A 27,959-nucleotide genomic window follows, 5' to 3' on the forward strand; every position below is an offset into this window, starting at 1 on the left:
GCAATGCTGATGTTTTTTTTTACACTCAACAGTTTCCCGTGTATTTCAACAATGGTCCATCAACCAAAGTACATCCAGCCAACTTGACACAACTGTGGAAAGCATTGGAGTCAACATGGGCCAGCATCCATGTGGAATGCTTTCGACACCATGTAGAGTCCATGCCCCAATGAATTGAGGCTGTTCTGAGGGCAAAGGGGGGGGGGGGGGGGCAACTGTGTGTGTGTGTGTGTGTGTGTGTGTGTGTGTGTGAGAGAAAGTAAGCTAGCCTAATTCTTGAAACATTAACCCCCAAATGTTGTATTTGACAATAGGATACATTTTACCTATCCATGCTCCCTCTCAACACTCATTCTAACATTACACCTCTCAACTGCCTTTTTCAATTCTTGATTCTCTTTTTCTGCAGGAATCTTCTAGCATGGATGGATGAGGGAACAAAGGGGAGGAGTACAGTAGTTATCCAGTCTGCTGACTAAGGCATTTAAATAGCCTATGCTTTGCTGTCTATCTCTCTCCATCTGCCTGCCTGAATGCCAGATTGCTGAGGGGCAACATAGTTGATGTACAGTGCCTTGCAAAAGTATTCACCCCCTTTGAGTTTTTCCTATTTTGTTGCATTACAACCTGTAATTTAAATGGATTTTTATTTGGACTTCATGTAATGGAAATACACAAAATAGTCAAAATTGGTGAAGTGAAATGAAGAAAATAACTTGATAAAAATATATATATATATATTAAAAACGGAAAAGTGGTGCGTGCGTTTCTTTCACCCGCTTTGCTCTGGAGTCCCTAAATAAGATCTGGTGCAACCAATTGCCTTCAGAAGTCACATAATTAGTTAGATTGGACACATGTGGACTTTATTTAAGTGTCACATGATCTGTCACATGATCTCTATATATACACCTGTTCTGAAAGTACCCAGAGTCTGCAACACCACTAAGCAAGTGACACTATGAAGACCAAGGAGCTCGCAAAACAGGTCAGGTACAAAGTTGTGGAGAAGTACAGATTAGGGTTGAGTTAAATATCCTTAAATTTGAACATCCCACAGAGCACCATTAAATCCATTATTAAAAAATGGAAAAAATATGACAACAAACCTGCCAAGAGAGGGCCGCCCACCAAAACTCACAGACCAGGCAAGGAGGGCATTAATCAGAGGCAACAAAGAGAACAACAAAATGCCAAGGGGGGGTGAATACTTTCGCAAGCAGCTGTACTTGCTAGGCAAGTCTAATTTAGTGAAGACCTTAGGTGATGGTTTATCATGATTCATTGCTGTCTTTAAAGTTCCTGAAACATGTCAATGGTCTGATGCTTGGCCACACACTCTGTTACCAGTGACCTATTCTGTCACATCTCATGGAAAAGAGAGCGGAACCACCTCTCCTTAAATCCTTAATCATTGACAGTAAGTTTTGTGCCAAATGTTTTTTTAAATCCTGCTGATACTGATTTTTAGTGTATTGATTCCTACTAACCATCTTTGTAAGAGCTAGGTTTGTACTAGCTATACTGATGCTCATTAAAAATGTAGCTGTATAAGTTCTCACTGAAACTGGATTCCCAAGAGACATGCTATTCAAATGCCTGTGATTGCCTGATCTTACACTCTTAGCACCTTTTTTTCTATCTAGAACTGAAAAGGGTTCCTCCGCTGACCCAATAGAACCCTTGTAAGAACCCGTTTTTGTTCCAGGTAAAACCTTTCTGGTTCACATCAACGTAAAGGTCAAGATAATTAAGTGGACTGCACATAAAAAATTCTACCAAACAGTGATTATTAAATGATTGACTGGTAATTTCATTGGTGTGCACATGAAAGTGTTTGATGCAATGCAAACCAACATTGGCTCAAAAGCAAAGGCTGTAGTAAACTTAGTTTTCTAATACATAGTTCAAACAGGGTATTACTTATAGATAAAACATTTTTTAAAGTATTATTTGAAAATAAAATATAGAAATGAGGGATGCCAATACTGACCAAAAACAGTTACAGCACCTTTATGGAACATTTTTGCTAATTTTTTTACAAATATGATATTTTGCACACCTTGCTGAGTTGGTTGTGTTATCTGCATAACTGTAGTGTCTTTTTTTTAATTATCATTAGGCATAATGAAAATTATAAGAGTTGAGGCCGACCAATCCAATTAAAAGCAATAGAGCTGGTTGGCAGCCATATTGGAAAATGTGTACCCTATGGTTAAATCAGCAATAGCTAGGCATTATTGTCTAGACCTTACCTATCTTTATGCAAAGTTTGGTGTACTCATTATGAAGGCGCTTTGGGAAAAGAGATTACCATGTGATAATAGAGCACATTCGAATACTGTCCATTCTGGCTCACTATATCTCAATGTGTACATGTATGACCTTTGACCCCCACAGGTGGGCCCATAGAGACATCAAATAATAGAAGAATGTGAACATATCAAATTCACTTCATTTAAGATTGTTCCCTGATAAATATAATACAAAATAAAATGTCCGTACTCTGATCCTGTTGGCCTAACTCACTGAATAGGGGTCATAACACAATGCAGCGATAGCCATGTATCGGAAGTAGCTAAATGTGTCTATCATACCAAAATATAACCCAGACATGGACCTTAATGAAAATTGTAATTTACTTTGCCGCTCCAAAGTGGACAAATATGTGAAATTTGGCCGCCTGGTTCATGGACTATCAGGGCAGTAGTGGTTGGAACAGAGTGATCTTATCCTAGTAGACATTATCAGTTTTCAGAGCGAGAACATGGATTCTCTCTTTAGATATACACACGAGTGGTTCTACATTGGGATATGTACAATTCTATAACATTTAAATTAATTAAATTGAATCAAAGGATACTGAAAGAAATTGCTGGATGGCAGAGTAGTTTGAATTGGGTCATATCATTGGTTATTTAATCTGTGTGAAGGCGGCATCTATACAATTGCATGATCCAACAAATGAGCACAATCTGATTTACTTGCCTCATAGGCAGATTGTTTCAGTGTAGCCTGGGGATGATCTGCCTCATCCTTTATTTCTTGCTTTTTTTAGTCTTCCTTCCTCCCCACACAATCTTTAACATTTTAAATCACTATGCTGATCCTATTCAACAATTCTTCTCAATGTTTCAATAATCGATAATATATTAACTTTTAATTACCTCTTAAAGGAGGGGTCTAGATCATGGTAGTGTTGAACATTTATGTATTTCTGTGTCCTTAGTTTCTACCTGGCTTTTGATGGAGACTTTGACCTCTTAATGTACATGTTTTAATTCCCCCCCCCCCCAGAGTCTGAGGGCAGTAAACCTCCCCGCAGCGCACAACATGTGTTCCTCAGGGATATTGTATATTATGTGGACAGGAAGACTGCATCAACCCTAAACTGTACCTTGACATGCAGCATTAGCAGTATTCTTAGCACTGGGAGTAAGGTTGTATTGTTATATTGGCGCGTGTGAATAGCTGTTCCTACCATTAACGTTCATTTTCCCAAAACACTTGGCACTATCAATACAAACTTGACACCATGCAAACAGTAAAGTGGGCAAAGATAATATGTGAAAGTTGATGAAAGAATATTGAAAATCCTTGAAATGCCTAACCTCATCACAGTGTTGAGCAACACCTGACCTACCACTGACATGTGCTGGTGGACTGACATGTTTTATCTCTCTTGGGTGCTGGGCATTCTTATATTTTAGGTGCTGTTAAAGAGATTCTCCTGCACTTTTGTATACTTTATAGCCAATAGTTCTAAAAGTAGCATTCACGAGCTGAAAATTGCATACTAAGTCACATGTGTAGTAGTGTAAAGTACTTTAAAGTATTACTTAAGCTGTGTTTTGGGGGTATCTGTTCTTTACTATTTATATTTTTTACAACTTTTACTTTAACTTCACTATATTCCTAAAGAAAATAATGTACTTTCTACTCCATACATTTTCCCGGACAGCCAAAAGTACTCATTACATTTTGAATGCTTAGCAGGACAGGAAAATTCTCAAATTTACACACTTAGCAAGACAAAATCCCTGGTCATCCCTACAGTCTCTGATCTGGTGGACTTACTAAACACACATGCTACATTTGTAAATGATGTTGCAGTGTAACCCTGGCTATCTGTAAATAAATGTTTAAAAAATACAAGAGGGTCTCCCGAGTGGTGCAGTGGTCACTACCGACCCTGGTTCGTTCCCAGGCTGTATCACAACCGGACGTGATCAGGTGCACAATTGGCCAAGCGTCGTGAGGGTTTGGCCGGTGGGACTCTACTTGGCTCATCGCGCTCTAGTGACTCCTTGTGGCGGCCGGGCACCTGCAGGCTGACCTCAGTTGTTAGGTGAAGTGTTTCCTCTGACACATTGGTGCGTCTTGCTTCCAGGTTAAGCAGGCGGGTGTTAAGAAGCAAGGTTTGGCAGGTCATGATTTGTGGTGTACTGATTCCATGGCACATGGTTTATGAAGTGATTTACAAAACGACTTCAAATTCAAAACATCAAATTTTTCTATTATAATACAACATTATTGCAACCAATATAATGTTATACAGTTGAAGTCGGAGGTTTACATACACCTTAACCAAATGCATTTAAACTCAGTTTTTCACAATTCCTGACATTTAATCCAAGTAAAATTGTGATAGTAGCTACTACAACAATTGGAGATTTCAATTTGCTATATATTTTAGAGACACTAAGTGAATGGTGACAGTATTCAATATGGTCACAGGCCTAATTTGGTCCCATGGCACATCTCTGAATAACAATTTTCCCCTACAATGCTGTTCTTTCATATGTTCAACAAAACGTAAAGCTATAAACAAGCTGGTAGTCATTACAGTATATAGCGGGAAGCTTCATTTGATTTGGTATGTGCACTGTCGAAGCTCCAAAGCCATGATGTCTGTCATGTTCAGTTGTCTGTATAGCTGCTGTGTGGAAATAGTGGGTTGGCACAGTGAGCGCTTTGAGCACAATGTTTGAAAATATATAATTGTTGTAGATTACCATAATACAACCCTACAGTGCCTTCAGAAAGTTTTCACACACCTTGACTTTTTCCACATTTTGTTGTGTTACACTGTAAAAATAGAAAGTCTCTAAACACCACCATTGTGTGCTGCAACAATGGAAAGTAGTGCACCTAAACTGAGAGATTGTCTTTGGAGGGTGCTTTAATGTAAACCCAATGTCAGTGTTTTAATTCACAGAATGTGATTTAAAACATACATTATGTACCTTGAAACACCCAAATATGGGGCTTCAACCTGAATATAGGTGTTTTTATTAAGTGTCGTGAAAACACTGAGGGTTTCAGTGCATGTAAAAGGCAGCATGGGACACAACTGTTTCTCACAATGGTTTAGAAATGCAAATAGACTAAATATTAATTGATGATTAGGGCTTATTTTGTGGCATTCCACCTTTATATATTTTCAATGCTTTATTTAGACAGCTTATTAACAGGTGGTAAGATGGTACATTTCATTGCAATTTTACCCACTCAGCCACACTGTAAAAAACAATATTGCTGGGCGAATAGAAATTGACTCCAAAAAACAACCAATAAATACTTAATAAAAATAAATGCATGTTGTGCAGAGCCTGTGGTCTAGCGGTAACACACCCTGCTAAGACATGTCACCCCTCTCCCCACCGAACACCAGGGTTAAATTCCCCACTCCAATCCTTCAATCTGTTTCTCCCACCCCCTCTATATCCCCTTTCATAACTGTCTCAATAAAGTGGCAAAATACCCCGCAACTATATATATTTTTTTAAAGTATGCAAGTCCTTTCAATGATTTGTTCATTTCATTTCCACAAAATAATCTTGGAATAAATCTGACTAAGTATGTTTCTATTTTAATATTAATATTAAGCCTTTTGTGCCATGAGGTGTAATGGAAATCAAAGCCGTCAGGCAAATTGACAAATTGGCATTCAATGAGGACAGAAGGCATGTGCAGAATCCACAATTCTAACCTCCAGTTAGTGTTGGTGGTTTGAACACTGAGCTTGACAATACCTGCCAAAATGATAAAATGCATAACTATTTTAAACATTAAGACACTAGACAGGATTCAAGACATAATGGTGTTTAGAAGCTTTGGTGCCGTTGTTACGAATCCCTTTTGGCCCGACAGTCTAGGGGGGATGGTAGTGAGACCCGTAACATAACTCATGTAAATTATAATAGTGACAAAGTAAAAGTGAACGAAATAACCACGACAACCGAAATAATACCGTCAAACTCTTTATTTTATTGTGTTTATTTCTAAACACACGGTAATGGGGGGAAGCAGGAAAAGGGGCTGAGCTGGACCCAAGGAAAGAAACAATAAGTATTCAAAACACCCCTAAGCTAGACTAGCCTATTTCAACAACAGCTAACTAACTAACCAAAAATACAGTGGGTGGTCCGCCCAGTTCTAAATAGTGTGTTTTAACAAAGTTTACCTACGGGTAGTGTATGCCCATGGGCGACTTGTCTTGGTTTCCCCTTTTCCCACCAGCAAACACCATAAGCAAAAACAATACTCACAGGAGATGACAAAGTGATTTGGAGGTGCTCAAACAAAAGAAGAGGTTAATTAATACACAAAGAGAGAGATCTACATACATGGCATTTACAAAGAGATTGTGCTACTGAAATCTATCAAGAGCAGAGATCTACCAACATGGCATTACAAAGATTGAGCTCTCCTGAAATCTACAAAGAACAGCTATCTACCAACATGGCATTACAAAGATTGAGCTACTGAAATCTATATAGAACAGCTATCTACCAACATGGCATTACAAAAAGATTGAGCTACCCTGAAATCTACAAAGAACAGCTATCTACCAACATGGCATTACAAAGATTGAGCTACTGAAATCTATATAGAACAGCTATCTACCAACATGGCATTACAAAAAGATTGAGCTACCCTGAAATCTACAAAGAACAGCTATCTACCAACATGGCATTACAAAGATTGAGCTACTGAAATCTATATAGAACAGCTATCTACCAACATGGCATTACAAAAAGATTGAGCTACCCTGAAATCTACAAAGAACAGCTATCTACCAACATGGCATTACAAAGAGATTGAGCTCTTGAACAAACAAATGATGGGGTTTTTAAACCATGGGGAAGGAACTGTGATAGGGTAGGAAACAGGAGGAGGTGTGTCTTCTGATTGATGGGTTGATTGTTGACTGATTGGGGAGTGATGATTTTCACCTGTGAGGGGAGAATGAGAGAAAAGAAACACACACACACACAGGATACACACACAGGATAACTGTATCCGTAACAGCCGTTATCTAATTCTGCATTAACCGGGACGGTTGTTGCTAATGTGTGCTAATGTGACTAGAATGACATTGTATACAACAGCCAACTTTCCGGGACATAGACATGTCTTATATGGGCAGAAAGCTTACATTCTTGTTGATCTAACTGCAGTGTCCAATGTACAGTGAAGAACTACCATGCTATTGTTTGAGGAACAAAAAACATATCACCACAACTGGGTTGATACATTCACCTCTGAAGGTAAATACTGTACTCACATTCAGTCATCTTTCTCTGATTTTGTCATCCTGAGGGTCCCAGATATAAAAAGTATCATATTTTATCAAACAACTATTTTTTTGTTGTTGTTCAAACATAGGAACTGGGGTCTACAGTTTGACCCCACTGCTGTCTCTGGCTCAACCCACCCCGCACGGCCATCAAGATGTGTGAAAGTTAGTGTATCAGCTAATGATCCATCGTGTATGATATTTCTGGGAGTGTGTAAACAAAAAAAAATATTACCATTGCATTTTTGTATGTTCTATGGTTATGTATGTATCAATTGACCAATTTGGCACATTTGGGCAAACACCTGGCAGACGTGATACAAACTATTGTGCAATAATGTAATTCTTAACTGGATCAGTCTGAAACATTGCACATACTGCTGCCTTCTGGTGGCCAAAATCTAAATTACACCTAGACTCCTATCTGAAAGTATGACCTTACTATTGCATTTCAAAGATGAAGGGGAAAAAAGATGCATGTTTTTTTTTAAATTATCTTTTACCAGATCTAATGTCTTACACTCCAACATTAATTTCAGATTTCCACAAACTTCAGTGTTTTCTTTCAAATGGAGTCAATAATATGCATATCCTTGCTTCAGGTCCTGAGCTACAGGCAGTTCGATTTGGGTATGTCATTATAGGTGAATAAAAAATAAAAAAAAGGTATGATCCATAAGAGGTACTCGATACACATAGTGCTTGCAATATTTTCTGTTAGTGCTCATAGCCCCTGGAAAGTTGTTGCACAACACTTGATTAAGTGATGTTACATCTCAGGATGACGTGTTTCAATACTCCAGAAAAGTTAAGAATTCGTCTCCTTTAAGTTGGTGGCAGCTCAGTTGCCTCTCGTTTTGGTGATATAGAGCACTTCATTTTAACAGTGTACAGCTTGAATTTAAAATAGTTTAAATTGGTCACTGGCCTGCCTATACACAATAGCTCATTTTAAAGGTGTCAAAGATATCTTTACAAATTAATGCAAATCTGAAAAGTATTGTGTCAAGTATTCAAACCTAAATAAGTTCAGAAGTAAAAATATGCTTAACAAGTCATAATTTACATGGACTCACTCTGTGTGCAATAATAGTGTTTAATGGGATTGTTGAATGACTACCTCATCTATGTATCCCACACATACAATTATTTGTAAGATCCCTCAGTCGAGCAGTGAATTTCAAACACAGATTCAACTACGAAGACCAGAGAGGATTTCCAGTGACTGGCAAAGAAGGCCACGTATTGGTATTAAAGCAGCTATTGAATATCCCTTTGAGCATGGTTAAGTTATTAATTACACTTTGGATGGTGTACCAATACACCCACTCACTACAAAAGGTACAGAATTAAAAATATTCCAAAACATTTTGTTTCCAACAAGGCACTAAATTAATGCTGCAAAAAATGCGGCAAAGCAATTCACTTTTTGTCCTGAATACAAAGTGTTATGTTTGGGGCAAATCCAATACAACACATTTGAGTACCACTCTCCATATTTTCAAGCATATTGGTATTTGGATCATGTTAAAGGGTATGCTTGTAATAGTCGAGGACTGGGGAGTTTTTTTAATACAAGTAATGGAGCTTTGCACAGCCAAAATCCTAGAGGAAAACCTGACTGTCTGCTTTCCACAAGACAATGGGGAGATTAATTCACCTTTCAGCAGGACAACTTAAAACACATGCCCGAATCTACACTAGTTACCAAGAAAACCGTGAATGTTCCTGAGTGGCCAAGATAGTTTTGACTTAAATCTACTTGAACATCTATAGCAAGACCTGGAAATGGTTTGTCTACCAATGATCAACAACCAATTTGACAGAGCTTTAACTATTTTGAAAATAATAATGGGTAAATGTTGCACAATCCAGGTGTGGAAAGCTTTTAGATTTACCCAAAAAGACACACAGCTATAATCGCTGCCAAAGGTGCTTCTACAAAGTATTGACTCGGGTGTGTGAATACTAACTGTATGTACTGTAAATTTGATATTCAAGTTTTAATACATTTGCAAACATTTCTAAAAACAGGTTTTCACTTTGTCATTATGGTGTGTAGGTGGGTGAGGGGAAAAAAAAGTTAATTTAATCCATTTTAAATTCAGGCTTTAACACAGCAAAATGTGAAGTCAACAGGTATGAATACCTTCTGAAGGTACTCTTTTTGACAGCAGGCATTACATAATCCTATACATTCTACGAAACAATTTGCCATTTCAGTATGAGTAAATACATAAGGCGCAACATTCACTGGGGATGGTGGATCAGGTCCCCCCACCCCCACCACCACCACCACATTCTGAAATTGCATTTTTGCTATTTTATTGTTATTTTAGGCATATGTGATGCCAGAGATTCTCACATGGCCCTTTTATATTAAGCTATCTGTATTACTGGGCTATATCAGCCAACATGCTAGATGTAGTTTGAAGAGAGCAGAGTAGGAGAGACTTGAGCTATTTGTATACCCTACCTTTTAGGAGTGGAAAGATTTTCAGATGGAGAAATATGGGTGCTCAATATTTAGGCTTATTTCTAGAAAATGTAGTAAACTATTTAGGAAGTACATTTCCTTTGAAAGATAACTGCCATGTTCTTCTGCACCCAAACATAGGCAATAGCCTACTCCTATTTAAGTGAGACCACATGTGCACCTGATCTTGCAGCTTTGGCTACTGAACTTGAAGCAGCAGAATGATGACAGCAACACTTTTTTTTAACGTTTTGCTAGTCTAATCATATACTGGTCAAAAAAATAAAGGGAACACATCCTAGATCTAAATGAATGAAATATTCTTATTAAATACTTTTTTCTTTACATAGTTGAATGTGCTGACAACAAAATCACACAATTATCAACGGAAATCAAATGTATCAACCCATGGAGGTCTGGATTTGGAATCACACTCAAAATTAACGTGGAAAACCACACTACAGGCTGATCCAACTTTGCTCTAATGTCCTTAAAACAAGTCAAAATGAGGCTCAGTAGTGTGTGTGTGTGGCCTCCACATGCCTGTATGACCTCCCTACAATGCCTGGGCATGCTCCTGATGAGGTGGCGGATGGTCTCCTGAGGGATCTCCTCCCAGACCTGGACTAAAGCATCTGCCAACTCCTGGACAGTCTGAGGTGCAATGTGGCATTGGTGGATGGAGCGAGACATGATGTGCTCAATTGGATTCAGGTCTGGGGAACGGCCGGGCCAGTCCATAGCATCAATGCCTTCCTCTTGCAGGAACTGCTGACACACTCTAGCCACATGAGATCTAGCATTGTCTTGCATTAGGAGGAACCCAGGGCCAACCGCACCAGCATATGGTCTCACAAGGGGTCTGAGGATCTCATCTCGGTACCTAATGGCAGTCAGGCTACCTCTGGTGAGCACATGGAGGGCTGTGCGGCCCCCCCAAAGAAATGCCACCCCACACCATGACTGACCCACCGCCAAACCGGTCATGCTGGAGGATGTTGCAGGCAGCAGAACATTCTCCATGGCGTCTCCAGACTCTGTCACGTCTGTCACATGTGCTCAGTGTGAACCTGCTTTTATCTGTGAAGAGCACAGGGCACCAGTGGCGAATTTGCCAATCTTGGGGTTCTCTGGCAAATGCCAAATGTCCTGCACTGTGTTGGGCTGTAAGCAAAACCCCCACCTGTGGACGTCGGGCCCTCATACCACCCTCATGAAGTCTGTTTCTGACCGTTTGAGCAGACACATGCACATTTGTGGCCTGCTGGAGGTCATTTTGCAGGGCTCTGGCAGTGCTCCTCCTGCTCCTCCTTGCACAAAGGCGGAGGTAGTGGTCCTGCTGCTGGGTTGTTGCCCTCCTACGGCCTCCTGCACGTCTCCTGATGTACTGGCCTGTCTCCTGGTAGCGCCTCCATGCTCTGGACACTACGCTGACAGACACAGCAAACCTTCTTGCCACAGCTCGCATTGATGTGCAATCCTGGATGAGCTGCACTACCTGAGCCACTTGTGTGGGTTGTAGACTCCGTCTCATGCTACCCCTAGAGTGAAAGCACCGCCAGCATTCGAAAGTGACCAAAACATCAGCCAGGAAGCATAGGAACTGAGAAGTGGTCTGTGGTCACCACCTGCAGAACCACTCCTTTATTGGGGGTGTCTTGCTAATTGCCTATAATTTCCACCTGTTGTGCAAATGGAATAGACAACAGCATGTGAAATTTATTGTCAATCAGTGTTGCTTCCTAAGTGGACAGCTTAATTTCACAGAAGTGTGATTGACTTGGAGTTACATTGTGTTGTTTAAGTGTTCCCTTTATTTTTTGAGCAGTGCATTTACGTTAATTGCCACATGATTCTCCACCCATGTAGGCAGCCCACAGTATTTCTTTGAGACCACACATACTAGGCGTACTTGAATTCACACCCAACTAGGAGAGGTAGGCTACTGAAGTTAGTGTGTAAATAATGTGAAAATGTGTGCTTTTAATACAATAGGTAGGCTAACGCATACAAAACAGAAAGAGGATTGTTTCCAAATAATCTGTTGGACAACAAAAATATTTTCATCCAAAAGTTGTACAAAGTTCCATCTTGAGTAGATGGGTAGACCTACAGTAGCTACAGGACAGCAGCTTAAAGCTACAGTCTGAGATCTGGGAATAATGGTCACTTCAATTATTGAACCATTGATTTATATTCTTGTATAATACAATGTATAAATGTACACCAAGGTAATTATTTTTCATGATTCATTTAAAGAGGATCAAATGGTGATTTAAGGTCAGGCAGCCTGGGAAGACCAGTATGTGACGGAGCAGAGGTGAATTTTTGCAGATACACACTTTATTCTCTCTGCGGCTAACACTGAAGAAGCCAGATCATATTTTAAGGCAGTCTGACAAACCTCAAGTTAACTTCCAAACTGTATCAAGGGTTGATGGCAGCTTTTCCCGATGACACACAACATGTAAAACAAAAATGTGAGGAAGACCTCGTAGAAGCTATTGATGATGAATGGATACAGATGTTTGACTGCCCAGTCATGTTTATCATAAATTACAGCAGTTTAAGACCATCCATAGAACATAATTTATGCCAGTGAAGCTGAATTACATGCACTCAGAAATGTCATTCCTCTACCGGAGGTGTAAAACACAAGGGGACATATTTGCATGTGTTATGGTCTGGTGAAGGCTGTCTGAATTCTGGATAAGGGTATGTTCAGCATGTGTACAGATTCTACTTGGACATTGGACATTTTTCTACTTTTTGTTCTAAATGGAGACCGCATATTGGATTGTGAAATGATTGCACATTTTTGCTAGTGGATTGCAACCTTAAGATAGTGTGAGAAATGTGGTCCATGAGGCAAGCTATGCTGATACAACTGAGGAATATGCTGGGTCTGGTGTTATCAAAGTGTGCATGGATCTTCAACCAATTTAGTTACATGTAAGTCACTGGGCTGGCTCTGATTGGCATATGTCCACATTATTAACAAAGTAATCCAGCTCAAGGTGGCACATGAGAAAGCAGGTAGTTTAATGAAATCTGTCGCTTTGAAGCCACATTGTGCAACTTAATGAGGCAGTGCAATCAAAAACATGATTTTCCGGTTTTATATTTCCACAATATGTGGTTGAACTAACACTGAAATTGGGAAGATTATAATAATGAACTTTTAGTGTAAGATCTGTTTGAAAAGACCACTTGAAATTTCAGCTTGTTTGGCTGGCTGTTTAAAAAAAAAAAATGTTTTGATGTCAGCAGGCAGTATAAGTTGATAGCAAAGAGTTTGCCCTCCTTTCTGCCAAGAACAGCTCGTTTTCAGGTTACATAACTCTCCCATTAGGCTCTTCCAATTAGGCTCCACTCTGACCACTCACTGACAGCCCTAGCTAAATTATAGCTCCTTAGCAAAATGCAATTTCTCAAGTTATCTTTTTCTTTTTGGCGATTTTAGTTGAAAACAATGACAGTAAGGTACTTAATTGTTACCTAGAAATGATTTGATATTGAGATAAAAACAGCTGCATTGGACATTTAACTGAGGTCTAGCTTTTCCCTGTGGAATACAAATGGGATGAGCCCATATAGCATGAAATAAACCAGATACATCTGACTAGTGGAACAGACAGAACCAGAGTCTTCAATTGAAGAGTAAAGGAAAGCACAAAGTCAAATCCAAGCTTAAAAGCCAGTGGTTGGGCATGGTCTTGAATTGCTGTGTATCATTTAGTAATTTTCCTTTCTAAAGTGCCAAAACATTTGCTTCAGTAGCCCTAGAAACAGTAGTTATCTGACTCGTATATTATGCTGCCAGGGGGAATTCAATACAGGGAGAAACTGATGTTCTTTCATGCACCTGGCAAGTCCCTTGGCAGCAGAGTATAAGATAACAACATTGCCTAGCTGATTGGAGACCAATGGTGGACAGCTGTCATCTCACAGGCACATCTTGACATGAAATTGGACTATAGTATCTTCTGTCAGCAGGGCCTCGAGTCAAGAGGGCTGGGAGCGTCACTTATGCAACAACAAGAGGGCTAGCGAAATGGTCTGTTACACAAGATGCATCTATGCTCCAATCTCAAAAGTTCACCTTATCAAAAGTGACGTTCCTCTCTGTGGTGATGAAGTTATGTTGCACTGTCTAAAGAAATAGAATACATTGTGTAAACTTCACTTACCAATGTTGGCTACATAGGTCATTTGAAATGGAAGGGTATTTGACGGGTGTGATATCAAACAAATCAGATAACTATAAAAATGTTCTATTAATAGTTAATGATTATATACTTAACAGTAATACACTTCGGTTCTATTAAATGTCTGTGTGAACTGAGGAGCCAAAAAACCTACAGCTGGCATTCCATAGATACGATGTGGTGGGTATCACCGAGATAGAGAGCCTGGAGGACAGCACAAAGGCCTCAGTATTCCTAATTTATCCTGGCATCTGGGAAACTACACCAGAGGCAGATGACCACAGGATGAACCCAAAGTGGCTTATGGTGCCCCTAATCTATATGGGAGGGGTGGAACGGCGCATTCTTGGTATCAGCTATATAACAACTGTGTTGTCTGTAAAGGTTAGGCTGTTCAGCCCAACAGTCAAGACTGTTGAGTTGACTGGTTTCATTATTGCAATAATTCATTGATTACATAAAGATGATTGTTTGAAGAAATGACCAAGTCTCTCTCAGTACTGAATTTCCACAACAAAGGTTATTCTGCCCAATGCATTCAGAAGACGACAGGAACACACAGTACCCACCCGTGCTTTAGCCAACATGTTTGTCATAGTTGTCCTAACACTCTTGCTTTAAGGCATCTGCAGCAGCTATATTTAAATGTTGGTGCTTCAGTCTATGTATGCATCGAAGATCAAATGATGTTGACCTCAGTTTGTTGACTTAAGTCAGGGATGGGCAACTCTAGTCCTCGGGGGGCCTGAATGGTGTCACACTTTTGCCCCAGCTAACCCAGCTGACTCCAATGATCAACTAATCATGATCTTCAGTTTACAATGCAATTAGTTTAATCAGCTGTGTTTGTTAGGGATGGGGGGAAAAGTGAGACACCCCTCCGGCTGCCGGGGACTGGAGTTGCCCATCCCTGATTTAAGTGGCTGACTCACAAGAAATGTCTTTCTACCCAAGGCCTGTTTACCTGTTTTTGCAATCTCCTGCTTTGACACTGATAAGAGAATCACAAGGAAAGTACAGACAATGTTTTCAAAGGAAACAACACTATATGAATGAATAGTTACACTACTGCACCATAATTAATAACTGAATTTCCTATTCCGGCTGCAGTGTGTATCTCTACAGTAATGTAAAAAACTCAAAAGTCCACCATGTGACTATCTAAAAAGTATATGGCACCCATGTAAAGGGTGCATGCTCTTGGAACTAAACCAAAATAAATCAAGTAATCTTAGAAATGTATAATTTAAACATGATCAGTCTTCAGGATGTCATAATCAAAGTTCAACTACTTCCAAGCTAATAACTCTGTTCCCACCCTTGGTAAATTTGTCTTACTGTGTGAACTATAATGAACAAAAATATAAGTGTAACATGTAAAGTATTGGACCCATGTTTCATGAGCTGAAATATAAGATCCCAGAAATGTTCCATAATCACAAACAAACATATTTCTCTCAGATTTTGTGCACAAGTGTGTTTACTTCCCTGTTAGTGAGAATTTCCCCTTTGCCAAGATAATCCATCCACCTGACAGGTGTGGCATTTCAAGAAGCTGATTAAACAGCACGATTGTTACACAGGTGCACCTTGTGCTGGGGACAAAATGCCACAGATGTCTCAAGTGTTGAGGGAGCATGCAATTGGCATGCTGACTGCAAGAATGTCCACCAGAGCTGTTGCCAGAGAATGTAATGTTCAGTTCTCCACCATAAGCTGCCTCCATCTTTTTAGAGAATTTGGAAGAACATCCAACCGGCCTAAAAACGCAGACCAGGTGTAACCACTCCAGCCGAGAACATCCAAATCTGGCTTCTTCACCTGCGGGATCGTCTGAGACCAGCCACCTAGACAGCTGATGAAACCGTGGGTGTGCACAACTGAAGAATTTTTGCAGAAACTGTCGGAAACCATCTCCGGGAAGATCATCTGCATGCTCGTCATCCTCAGCAGGGTCTTGACCTGACTGCAGTTCGGCGTCGTAACTGACTTCAGTGGGTAAAAGCTCACCTTCGAGTCTGAAATTCTCAAGTGGAAATTACAAACTTTTTAAGCCTTTCTAAACCTTGAATACACCACAAGTTAGCAACAGGGTGATCAAAGGAAAATCCTACATCTGTATAGAGATGAATTTATGATAAGATACAGACCTAAGGGGATCTGGTTGGTAAAGCCAACCTAATACCATGCCATGAATCAGCCTTGTCAGCTCACGTTTTATGTTTCACTCTTAAAAACTGTTTTCAATTTGTTCCATGGTGAGTGTTTTGTGAAGATTTGTCTAGTGTTGGCATGCCTGATGCCATACTTTTCAATATCCTTGTTTTGATGTATTTTTCTATCTGTTCTTGATTCAGTAAGGAAAAGATCAGTAAGAGAAGTAATCCCAGCAAAGAACTGTTGTATTGAATGCTATACTGTCTGTATTTCAAATGATCTTTGAGGGGTTATACACTCGGGTTACATAATTGATGCACCATGTGGGAGTCTGAGGTGGTGAATGTCATAAAGTATTTAACCATCATTGTATTGCTGTCTTCACACCAATGTCCCACTGAGACAAATCTGCCCTCAAGCTGGTGTCAGGAATAATATCTACAGTTGAAGTCAGATGTTCACATAAACTGGAGTTGATGTATTTGGCTAAAGTGTTTCACATTTCCTGACATTTAATCCTAGTACAAATTCCCTGTCTTAGGTCAGTTCAGATCACCACTTTATTTTAACTTCTTGATTCTACTTGAGACGCATATGTCTTGAATTAAAGCTACACTCGTTGTGAACCTAGCCAACAAGTCCGATTTTTAAAATGCTTTTCGGCGAAAGCATGAGAAGGTATTATCTGATAGCATGCACCACCTGAAAATGCCTGAATGCGACGTAAACAAAGACTCTGCTTATCCGACGCAGCACAAAACGCAGAAATAAAATATAAAACATTCATTACCTTTGACGAGCTTCTTTCTTGGCACTCCTATATGCCCCATAAACATCACTATTGGGTATTTTTTTCGTTTAAATCGGTCCATATATACCCAAAATAGCTTTCTATGGAAGCTGTGTCATTCAGAAAAAAACATCGTTTTTTAACGCTGCATCATTTTTTAAAATTAAAAAAGTTGACGATAAACTTTCACAAAACACTTCGAAATCCTTTTGTAATCCAACTTTAGGTATTAGTAAACGTTTATAATCTATCAAAATGATTACAGGGCGATGTATATTCAATAGCTCCTCATCTGCAAATCAATGGCTGCCATTGTCCACATTTACAGCGTCCTGGTGGAGACTGGAAGAAACGGATGCCAGATACTTGGATTTTCCAACAAAAAATTCAATTGAAAATGACGACAATGGCGACATCGTGTGGAATTTGTATGAATTGCATGCAGGTCGATATTAAATTTTGTCCTCTTTTAACAACCCATGAAAGTGACTTATGGAAATTATTTTTAGCTTTCAGAGAGCAGTTTTTCTTGCGTTTTTCAATGAAACACACAATCTGTTATAGTCACAGCCGTGATTTAACCAGTTTTAGAAACTTCAGAGTGTTTTCTATCCACACATACTAATCATATGCATATACTATATTCCTGGCATGAGTAGCAGGACGCTGAAAAGTTGCGCGATTTTTAACAGAATGTTCGAAAAAGGAGGGGGTAGAAGTAAGAGGTTTTAAGAATGTGAAATGTCAGAATAATAGTGGAGTGATTTATTTCAGGTTTAATTTATTTCATCACATTCCCAGTGGGTCAGAAGTTTACATACACTCAATTTGTATTTGGTAGCAATGCCTTTTTTAAATTTAACTTTGGTCAAACATTTCGGGTAGCCTTCCACAAGCTTCTCACAATATGTTGGGTGAATTTTTGTCCCTTTCCTCCTGACAGAGCTGGTGTAACTGAGTCAGGTTTGTAGGCCTCCTTGCTCGCACACAATTTTACAGTTCTGCCCACAAATTTTCTATAGGATTGAGGTCAGGGCTTTGTGATGGCCACTCCAATACCTTGAGTTTGTCCTTAAGCCATTTTGCAACAACTTTGGAAGTATGCTTGGGGCCATTGTTCATTTGGAAGACCCATTTGCAACCAAGATGTTGCTTCAATATATCCACATTCTCCTGCCACATGACATCTTTTTTGCGAAGTGCACCAGTCCCTCCTGCAACAAAGCACCCGCACCTGCTTCATGGTTGGGATGGTGTCTTCGGCTTGCAAGCCGCCCCCTTTTTCCTCCAAACAGAATGAGGGTCATTATGTCCAAACAGTTCTATTTTTGTTTCATCAGAACAGAGGACATTTCTCCAAAAAGTACGATCTTTGTCCCCATGTGCAGTTGCAAACCGCAATCTGGCATTTTTATGGCGGTTTTGTAGCAGTGGCTTCTTCCTTGCTGAGCAGCCTTTCAGGTTATGTTGATATAGGGAATTGTTTTACTGTAGATACTTTTGTAGCTGTTTCCTCCAGCATTTTCACAAGGTGCTGTGCCTTTGCTGTTCTGGGATTGATTTGCACTTTTCGCTCAAAAGTACGTTTATCTCTAGGAGACAGAATGTGTCTCCTTCCTGAGCGGTATGATGGCTGCATGGTCCTATGGTGTTTACTTGCGTACTATTGTTTGTACAGATGAATGTGGTACCTTTCAGGTGTTTGGAAATTGCTCCCAAGGATGAACCAGACATGTGGAGGTCTACAATTTGTTTTCTGAGGTCTTGGCTGATTTTCTTTTGATTTTCCCATGATGTCAGGTACTGAGTTTGAAGGTAGGCCTTGAACTATATCCACAGTTACACCTCAAATGATGTCCATTAGCCTATCAGAAGCTTCTAAAGCCATGACATGATTTTCTGTAATTTTCCAAGCTGTTTAAAGGCACAGTCAACTTAGTGTTTGTATACTTCTGACCCACTTGAATTGTGAAATCTGTCTGTAAACAATTGTTGGAAAAATTACTTGCACAAAGTAGATGTCCTAACTGACTTGCCAAAACTATAGTTGGTTAACAAAACATTTGTGGAGTGGTTGGAAAAACAAGTTTTAATGACTTCATCCTAAGTGTATGTTAACTTCCGACTTCAACTGTATGTCCTTCACAGAGAGATACATACATACCAAATGGAACTCTGTCATTTAGCAGATGCTTTTAACCAAAGCGACTCAGTCATGTGTGCATACATTTTATTTATGGGTAGTCCCGGTAATCAAACCCACTATCCTGACATGGCAAGTGCCAAAGCCATGCTCCTCCAACTGAGCTACAGAGGACCTTTCAAAAGCATACCTCATTTTTTTTTAAACCTTTTTATTTATTAACTTGGCAAGTAAGAACAAATTTTTATTTTACAATGACTGCTAAGCCAATACTTATCAGAGGCCCATGAGTGGGACCTTGTTCCAATAAACGTCAACCCACACAGGTTGTTTATTGGCATTAGTCTTGTCCTGGAGGCCGAGCTGAGCAATTTCCACTCGATGGGCCAGCTGCAAAGTCAAAATTTAAAACAAATTTGAAACAAGTCTTATTTGAAGGTTAGAGTTAGGCATAAGGTGAGCAATGTGGTTAGGGTTACATGTAAAATAATATTTTATGACTTTGTAGCTGTGCCAGCTTGTGAGTACCCTGCAGATCTGCCTCCAGTACACGAGGCATCCCAAGAAATGCCAACCTGCAGGTCTTTAGGTCTCTCCATGACAGAGAGGGACTACTTAGTCTGTCTGATCATAGCAAATGCAGCACAACTAAATCATGAGGTGGTTGTAAACAATGCCCCACTTCTGAACACAGGGACAGCTCAGTTCACGGCACCCATACTAAAAACCTAGACCTGAATTTATATGCAGGGAAATGTAGCGAGATGTTGCGCACTAAGTCTTAGATTCAATCAGAACGAGCTAACCAGCGATAGGCGACATCCGCATAGCTGATGTTTTGTCAGTGTCAGAGGTGTAACTGTGTTGGAGCTGTCAAATTGGTGAGCAGCTGTTCTTGTGGTCATTGTCACAAAGTCATACCCGTCCCACTTGCGTTACAAGTTCAGAAAGAGAAAGTGTAGACTAGCTTTTATTTAGAAATAATGATGCTGAAATAGAAATCCTTATTATGTTGAATGATTTTCAATCAGCCTAATCGATTACACATTTCGATTTCACATTTCAGTGTTCGGACTTGTAAACAAGGCTGCATTTTTTTTTTATTAGACTCCGTTCGGTCAATGGCAATGTCCGCTTAGGTATAGCCTAATGCCGGGGGAGCTTCTTGTGAATTTGACAGCTCTAATGTAGTTCAGCCGCTATGCGGATGTCGGCTAGTGTGGAGCTGACGTAATCTAGCTCTATAAGTATCACATGTCCAAAACATGCACCCTGTTTGCAACAAGGCGCTAAAGTAATATTGCAAAAAAATTGGCAAATTAACTTTCTGTCCTGAATAAGTCTTACAGTATGTTTGGGGCAAATCCAATATAATGCCTAATCAAATGTCAATTTTGATATTTTGAAGCATGGTGGTGTCTGCATCATGTTATTGATATGTTTGTTGTCAGCCAAGACTTTTTTTAAATTTTAATTTAATTTTTTAGCATAAAAATAAATGGAATAGGGAACCTGGTTCAGTCTGCTTTCCAAGAGACACTGGGAGACAAATTCACCTTTCAGCAGAACAATAACCTAAAACACAAGACCAAACACACACTGAAGTTGCCTACCAAGATTACATTGAATGTTCCTGAGTGGCCTCATTACAGTTATGACTTATCGGCTTGACAATCTATGACAAGACTTGATACCTATCAAGCAATGATCAACAACCAACTAGTCAGAGCTTGAAGAATTAAAAAAATAAAATGTGTGCTTGCAAGCTGGTTTTAAAGTATTTATGGTTTTGACAAGATCTGAAAACTGTAATGTTTTAGTGTTTGTAGCTGAAATGGTTATAGAGCGGTAGCATTTAACAATTATATCACCGTTATTTCTGGAATTAAATCAATGAAGTTATGCTAATTGTATATTTTACATAGGTTTTAAAGAATGTGAAGTTGGGACAGCATGAACATGTGAAAGTTGGTTTTGGTGTCTCTAGCTTCAACAGTTCAATAGTTGCTGTTGGCGCCTTATTATGTAAATGTTAATTTAAAGTTAGAAATGATAAAAGTTGTAAAAATTGTGAAGTTAGGTTAGCCTGAACATAACAATGGGTTTGTCTCTAGCTTGAGCGGTTCAATAGTTATTTTATGCTAATGTTTACAGCTATAGTCTATACACTTTTATTTAAAGAATTTCAAGATGGGATAGCCTGAACATGAGTTGTAGCCTGTAGTTTTTAATTTAGGCAAAAAACGTTATTTATTTGCCGGAAATAACCTCTCTCAACGCCAACAAAATGAAGGAGCTGATCGTGGACTTCATGAGACCGTGTCCACGAGGCCAGAGTGGTGAAGGTGAAAAGCTTCAAGTTCTTTGGTGTACACATCACTGACAATCTGAAATAGTCCACCCACACGTGCATTAAAATGTGGAAAAAGTCAAGCGGTCTGAATACTTTCCAAGGGCACTGCGGTCATGGGTGAACAGGGAGTACAGGAGGAGTACAGTGCCTTTGGAAAGTATTTGGACCCCTTGACATTTTCCACATTTTGATGCACCTGTCTGTGTGGCTCCACTCCGCCAGGGCCCTCACCACCTCCTTGGAGGCTGTCTCGTTGTTGATTTATCAGGCCTACCACTGTTGTGTTGTCTGCAAACTTGATGATTGCGTTGGAGGTGTGTGTGGCCACGCAATCATGGGTGAACAAGGAGTACAGGAGGCCCTTGTGTTGAGGATCAGCATAGTGGAGGTGTTGCCTACCTTCACCATTTGTGGGTGGGCCTTCAGGAAGTCCAGGACCCAGTTGCACAGGGCGGGGCTCAGACCCTGGGCTCCGAGCTTGAAGGGTACTATGGTTGTCACATTTTCCATCCCAATGATAACAATCACTAGCTTTGACCAATTTCCCCCTAGGTTGTAAAGCTAGGGTTAATAAGAATTAGGCAAAGTCCCCTTATTTTCTACCAGCCTTGGCAGTTTCACGCTGTTCCGCTCCTCCCTAGATTAGAGGTCTTGGAAGGGCCCTCTTTCCTGTTGTCAGCTTTTTCAGAGCCATAACAAGGTCATGTGTAGTCTACCAGTCTCTGTTTTCTCAACCATACATTTCTTCCTTGTAACCTTTCCCACACATACAGTGGGGCAAAAAAGTGTTTAGTCAGCCACCAATTGTGCAAGTTCTCCCACTTAAAAAAGTGTAATTTATCATAGGTACACTTCAACTATGACAGACAAAATGAGATAAAAAATCCAGAAAATCACATTGTAGGATTTTTAATGAATTTATTTGCAAATTATGGTGGAAAATAAATATTTGGTCACCTACAAACAAGCAAGATTTCTGGCTCTCACAGACCTGTAACTTCTTCTTTAAGAGGCTCCTCTGTCCTCCACTCGTTACCTGTATTAATGGCACTTGTTATCAGTATAAAAGACACCTGTCCAGAACCTCAAACAGTCACACTCCAAACTCCACTATGGCCAAGACCAAAGAGCTGTCAAAGGACACCAGAAACAAAATTGTAGACCTGCACTAGGCTGGGAAGACTGAATCTGCAATAGGTGGTTGGTTTGAAGAAATCAACTGTGGGAGCAATTATTAGGAAATGGAAGACATACAAGACCACTGATAATCTCCCTCGATCTGGGGCTCCACGCAAGATCTCACCCCATGGGGTCAAAATGATCACAAGAACGGTGAGCAAAAATCCCAGAACCACACAGGGGAACCTAGTGAATGAGAGAGCTGGGACCAAAGTAACAAAGCCTACCATCAGTAACACACTACGCCGCCAGGGACTCAAATCCTGCAGTGCCAGACGTGTCCCCCTGCTTAAGCCAGTACATGTCCAGGCCCGTCTGAAGTTTGCTAGAGAGCAATTTGGATGATCCAGAAGAAGATTGGGAGAATGTCATGTGGTCAGATGAAACCAAAATATAACTTTTTGGTAAAAACTCAACTCGTCGTGTTTGGAGGACAAAGAATGATGAGTTGCATCCAAAGAACACCGTACCTACTGTGAAGCATGGGGGTGGAAACATCATGCTTTGGGGCTGTTTTTCTGCAAAGGGACCAGGACGACTGATCCGTGTAAAGGAAATAATTAATGGGGCCATGTATCGTGAACTTTTGAGTGAAAACCTCCTTCCATCAGCAAGGGCATTGAAGATGAAACGTGGCTGGGTCTTTCAGCATGACAATGATCCCAAACACACCGCCCGGGCAACGAAGGAGTTGCTTCGTAAGAAACATTTCAAGATCCTGGAGTGGCCTAGCCAGTCTCCAGATCTCAACCCCATAGAAAATCTTTGGAGGGAGTTGAAAGTCCGTGTTGCCCAGCAACAGCCCCAAAACATCACTGCTCTAGAGGAGATTTGCATGGAGGAATATGCCAAAATAACAGCAACAGTGTGTGAAAACCTTGTGAAGACTTACAGAAACCGTTTGACCTGTCATTGCCAACAAAGGGTATATAACAAAGTATTGAGAAACTTTTGTTATTGACCAAATACTTATTTTCCACCATAATTTGCAAATACATTTTATAAAAAATCCTACAATCTGATTTTCTGGATTTTTTTCTTATTTTGTCTGTCATAGTTGGTGTACCTATGATGAAAATTACAGGCCTCTCTCATCTTTTTAAGTGGGAGAACTTGCACAATTGGTGGCTGACTAAATACTTTTTTTGCCCCACTGTACATTATTGGATTATGGTCTTAGAATTTTAATACATTTCACACCATTAAATACGTTTCGGGGTGGAATTCTTTAGTCATTACTTTAAACATATACATTTCTTTATCAATGTTGTTGAAAGTGTAGTCAATGAACAGCATTCTTACATAGGTATTCCTCTTGTCCAGACGGGATAGGGTAGTGTGCAGTGCGATGGCGATTGTATCTGTGGATGTAGGATGTTCTAAAGTTAGTCTTGCAACTTAATTACCAAGGAAAAGGACCCTTTTGAAAAGCTACCACTGTATTCCTATTTTCATTCAAACCCATGTTAATATATGCACATTTACATATAGTTCCAAGTATACATAGTATTAAATATCATTTGACAAGCCATATAAGTTGGACCAGTCTGAACATCTCAACGTTGGTTTAGTTTTGATAGCTTAAATAAGAGAAGGGGGGGTTGCCATTGAAATGCATTGGGAGCTCATTTAAATACTGTTATAGTTCAAAAAGTATAAATGCTATCTAGAATATGTTCCTAATCATTTAACCTCTAGAGAAGAATAATAAGACTATGCAGGAAATCTAGAGTTGTGCTTTGCTTTACAAGCACACCTAATAATGTGCAAATATTGTACAATCCAGGTGTGCAAAGGAGGACTCACAGCTGTAATCACTTTTAATTGTGATTCTAACATGTATTTACTCAAGGGTGTGAATACTTATGTAAATGAGAGATTTCTGGATTTCATTTTCGGTAAAACATTTTAAAATTCAAGAAACATTCTTTCACTTTGTCATAATGGGGTATTGTGTGTGTGAAAAATAAAAATATATTTAATACATTTTTAATTCGGGCTGTAACAACAAAATTAGGAATAAGACAAGTGGTATGAATATCTTCTGAAGGCACTGTATATACATACTTTGGTTGTCTTAATAATCTCCTCCATTCACTCCCATACCTTACCTGTGAAACATACTGTAGGCTACGTTAAGTCTCTAAACATTGGCCCTCTCATATTCTGAATGTTTTCATATCAAAACAAATACCATACAGAAGCCATCTTAAACAGGGCATGACAATCTCCTGGCATATGATAAATGTAGCATCCCACAGACTGATAGTTTCCTGGATCACTGCTGTGTTCTGCATCCATTCGGGTCATTATTGCACGTTCAGGTTTAAGATTGGCAGGAGCAGTCTATTTTTTTGTGGCTGTAGGTTTATTATCAGGGTTGATTTTAGTGTGGCACCGTGTCAGGTCATCTAATGTACCGCAGGCCCTGCAGAACTTCCTGCTGCTGTTTGGATACTGGCTGGTGATGCACCAGGTCTATCTGCTGCAACGGGCAGCTTGGATGTCCAAGGTCACAAAATGGAAAAAGCATCTGCAATATTTGTCCACTTGCTACAAGGCATCATCTTCTGTGGCATAGTCCCTGTCCTTGGCTTCTTTGAAATGTTGAAGTTCTGTCAATCATGTGCTCATTGCACACACAAACTGGGAAAGTATGGTCAAGGACCAATCTGTTAGATCAACTCCAAATTGCTGATATCTCATGCATTTATTCCACAACAGTGAGATGGGTGGAATGATAATAATCTGAGCTATACATAAATAAATACAAATCCACAAGAAGTACTGTACATAAGAAAATATGTACAATTTAAAGCTCGTCAATATGTATTTGGCATGACAAGTACGATGTCTTGTTAATTGCAATTCCACAGTGAAGTGGTCCTGAACACCAACAGATCAAATGTCCCATATCAGAACTTCAGAGGGAATATTGATTCCACATGTTCAGAATACATTAGATATAGAGTGCTTAGTGAACGTCTCCACACCCCTTAGTCTTCACATTTTGCTGCCTTATAATTAAGGTCTCTTTTCAATATGTATCGTTGAAGCGTTACAGATTGTGCAATATAAATGTAAAGGGCATTTCCGATTGAGCCGACATTTGCAGTGTTTACCGTGAACGCAGTCTCGGCAAACACAGGAACATTGCCTTTAAATTTCAATTGGGCTTTAGGGCTGAACTTTCACGCTCAGCTTGAAGTCATTAAATCAAATGTATGCTGCCACAACAACACCTAAAAATAGAGGATCAACAAAATTGCAATCACTCCACATTACTAGCCTGTATGACAGTGACAAAGCCTGCTTAAGAAAATCCACTCCAAATCATCCATTATGTTTGTAACAAGGCCATTAAGTAATAGTATAAGACAACACTGCAAATAACATTTTTTGCCTAAATTAAAAACTACGGGCTTGGGTCAAATCCAATATAACACAACAAATCAAATCAAATTTTATTTGTCACATACACATGGTTAGCAGATGTTAATGCGAGTGTAGCGAAATGCTTGTGCTTCTAGTTCCGACAATGCAGTAATAACCAACGAGTAATCTAGCTAACAATTCCAAAACTACTACCTTATATACACACAAGTGTAAAGGGATAAAGAATATGTACATAAAGATATATGAATGAGTGATGGTACAGAGCGGCATAGGCAAGATGCAGTAGATGGTATCGAGTACAGTATATACATATGAGATGAGTATGTAAACAAAGTGGCATAGTTAACGTGGCTAGTGATACATGTATTACATAAGGATACTGTCGATGATATAGAGTACAGTATATACGTATGCATATGAGATGAATAATGTAGGGTAAGTAACATTATATAAGGTAGCATTGTTTAAAGTGGCTAGTGATATATTTACATTTCCCATCAATTCCCATTATTAAAGTGGCTGGAGTTGAGTCAGTGTCAGTGTGTTGGCAGCAGCCACTCAATGTTAGTGGTGGCTGTTTAACAGTCTGATGGCCTTGAGATAGAAGCTGTTTTTCAGTCTCTCGGTCCCAGCTTTGATGCACCTGTACTGACCTCGCCTTCTAGATGATAGCGGGGTGAACAGGCAGTGGCTCGGGTGGTTGATGTCCTTGATGATCTTTATGGCCTTCCTGTGACATCGGGTGGTGTAGGTGTCCTGGAGGGCAGGTAGTTTGCCCCCGGTGATGCGTTGTGCAGACCTCACTACCCTCTGGAGAGCCTTACGGTTGAGGGCGGAGCAGTTGCCGTACCAGGCGGTGATACAGCCCGCCAGGATGCTCTCGATTGTGCATCTGTAGAAGTTTGTGAGTGCTTTTGGTGACAAGCCGAATTTCTTCAGCCTCCTGAGGTTGAAGAGGCGCTGCTGCGCCTTCTTCACAATGCTGTCTGTGTGAGTGGACCAATTCAGTTTGTCTGTGATGTGTATGCCGAGGAACTTAAAACTTGCTACCCTCTCCACTACTGTTCCATCGATGTGGATAGGGGGGTGTTCCCTCTGCTGTTTCCTGAAGTCCACAATCAGCTCCTTAGTTTTGTTGACGTTGAGTGTGAGGTTATTTTCCTGACACCACACTCCGAGGGCCCTCACCTCCTCCCTGTAGGCCGTCTCGTCGTTGTTGGTAATCAAGCCTACCACTGTTGTGTCGTCCGCAAACTTGATGATTGAGTTGGAGGCGTGCGTGGCCACGCAGTCGTGGGTGAACAGGGAGTACAGGAGAGGGCTCAGAACGCACCCTTGTGGGGCCCCAGTGTTGAGGATCAGCGGGGAGGAGATGTTGTTGCCTACCCTCACCACCTGGGGGCGGCCCGTCAGGAAGTCCAGTACCCAGTTGCACAGGGCGGGGTCGAGACCCAGGGTCTCGAGCTTGATGACGAGCTTGGAGGGTACTATGGTGTTGAATGCCGAGCTGTAGTCAATGAACAGCATTCTCACATAGGTATTCCTCTTGTCCAGATGGGTTAGGGCGGTGTGCAGTGTGGTTGAGATTGCATCGTCTGTGGACCTATTTGGGCGGTAAGCAAATTGGAGTGGGTCTAGGGTGTCAGGTAGGGTGGAGGTGATATGGTCCTTGACT

Source organism: Oncorhynchus clarkii, chromosome 2 (assembly GCF_045791955.1).
Source record: "Oncorhynchus clarkii lewisi isolate Uvic-CL-2024 chromosome 2, UVic_Ocla_1.0, whole genome shotgun sequence".
In the NCBI taxonomy this organism is placed as follows: domain Eukaryota; kingdom Metazoa; phylum Chordata; class Actinopteri; order Salmoniformes; family Salmonidae; genus Oncorhynchus; species Oncorhynchus clarkii.